Source organism: Mastomys coucha, unplaced genomic scaffold, assembly GCF_008632895.1.
Source record: "Mastomys coucha isolate ucsf_1 unplaced genomic scaffold, UCSF_Mcou_1 pScaffold15, whole genome shotgun sequence".
Classification (NCBI taxonomy): domain Eukaryota; kingdom Metazoa; phylum Chordata; class Mammalia; order Rodentia; family Muridae; genus Mastomys; species Mastomys coucha.
Window position 1 is genome coordinate 127,903,867 of NW_022196897.1, and position 2,088 is coordinate 127,905,954.

At 42.8% G+C, this 2,088-nt stretch overlaps 1 protein-coding gene and 1 long non-coding RNA gene across 5 annotated transcripts in view; one reads left to right on the plus strand and one right to left on the minus strand.

Moving 5' to 3' along the window:
* Positions 1-697, plus strand: part of LOC116091042 — a 14,518-nt gene extending 13,821 nt beyond the window's left edge. Inside the window, exon 6 of the long non-coding RNA XR_004118912.1 lies at positions 518-697. This is a non-coding gene — a long non-coding RNA (uncharacterized LOC116091042). The remainder of the gene's footprint in view (positions 1-517) is intronic.
* Kif16b (kinesin family member 16B) overlaps positions 1-2,088 on the minus strand; it is a 318,921-nt gene that overhangs the window by 29,369 nt on the left and 287,464 nt on the right. The window lies entirely within an intron of this gene.

Genomic DNA, 2,088 nt, shown 5'->3' on the forward strand with positions numbered 1-2,088 from the left:
CCGCCTGCCTCTGCCTCCCAAGTGCTGGGATTAAAGGCGTGCGCCACCACCACCCGGCTGATTTTTTTGATAAGAATTAGTAGGATACCTAATCATACAACAGACTTTGAAACTAGTCCATACCAAATGTTTTTTTTCACACTCTCCCAAATACTACCAATCCAAAATGGGCTCCCCATGGTATATTTATTCCCTTGTTGACTTGAGTAAATAAATCTTTAAACCTTGTTTAAAAGGTAGATGTAGTCCTGAGGGATCTGACTGAAAACCATTGAGACTTAGCTATATTCTCTCCATGATGCGCTCCCAGTACTACTCAGGTCAGCTGGTGACTCTGGACTGGCAGGCTTGTAGTCATAGCATGGCACATGTGCAGAGGGAACTAACCAGATCGAAATAAAGACGGACTGTGAATAACAGTGAAGCTTTCACAAGGATCCTGGATCACTGGTTGTTCTTATATTGGACAACAGTTCCACTGTGGTCAAAGCTTTAGATGGGCCCTTTTTCTTTACAGACTGTACACTAGAAGAATGAAGGAGAGGGTGACAGCACACCAAGATACTTCTAGTGCCTCCAACTTATCATCCGAAGCAAGAACACACAGATAACTTCAATGCCCACCACTGGAATTATCGTCTAGTACATGCTTCCTTCCCCCCTTCCCCACCTCCTCATCTCCACCCCTGTGGTACACCATCGCACTCTTCATACCCTTTGCACTAGTCACCATGTTGGGTGTTTTATTTATCTCTGTGCCAGCTTCTGTGTTCTGCACACATGCTCAGTTTCCCTCAGTGTAACTGTAGAGACGGTGTGGCAGCAATTTGCAGATGAGGAAACTGAGGCAGTGACTAGCCACTGAGGACCAAGGGCTGGAGGCTGTGCTTCAGGCCCATCCTCTTAGCTACTTTGGCCTACCGTGTTAGTGTGGTAATTAAGGCAATGAAAATGCCCACTGCCTGGACATTGAAGAAAAGCTTCCAGAAACTTCTCAGGCTCTTAATCCCAAGGTGGTTCTACTCCTCTTGAAGGCTTTATAGTTTTAGAGAATTTCAGATATTTCTTTCATCACAGTTATGCCCTGAATTGACAGACTACTAGAATGATTAGCAGAAATGCTTTCAAGTAGAAAGTAATGTTCTCTGAAATTCATAACCTAAAATGCACCTCTCATCAATTAACAAAAAGGGAACAACAAAATCTCATTAATTTGGAGGCTAATTTGGGCAGGTTTTCTGGTAATTCAGCAGAGGTGAGGCACATGTGAAGGATCAGGAAAGATGAAGAATTTAATAGCTGAGACTCTGCTGCCTGCATGTAGTGGAAGAGTATGAGAACAATGGGGTTAAGAGGGTTTATGTGGGGATGGGAGATGAGGAGACCATAAGGAAGGGGTACAGAAGGGACAGCTAACACAAATGGTGTGTAAAAACACAAAACAACTAAAAATAAGTCTACATGGGAAGAATGTGTTACCCCACATCTTTAAAAATAAATAAAACTATAAGAAATTAAGATTTGGAAACTTTCTTTGCTGCAGAGTAAGTCAGCAATCACAATGCATACCTTCCCTCCAACAGAAGCGTATGTGAGATCAGAACCAAACGCCATCTCCTTGCCATGGCCACTGTCTACATTTCTTTTCTTTCTTTCTTTCTTTCTTTCTTTCTTTCTTTCTTTCTTTCTTTTTTTTTTCTGAAAACAAGCTTTATTTAAATAAGGATTTAAATACATTACATAACATTAAAACTGGAGGGGAAAAGAAAACCAAAAGACCAGCTTATTCCTTCACATGGCACTGGGCAGTGGCTTGTATGGAAGCCTCTACAGCTAGCCACACGACCAAAGCTTGACATTTGTTCCCTTGTTGTGTTTAACTGATGACAGGCTGGCCTCACCCTTCATGTTTCAACATTCCCTGGCTAGGATAGATCTCCTTAAAAAGACCGCCCTGGTGGCGAGCTAGATGTCCATGACTTCTCTGGAAAGGTGGCCCTTTCTGAACTCTCCCTTGTCAGACACCAGGACTTCTTTTTACTGCCAGAGACTCCCTTTAGTGACATAGCTGGGGTAGTGCTACGCATT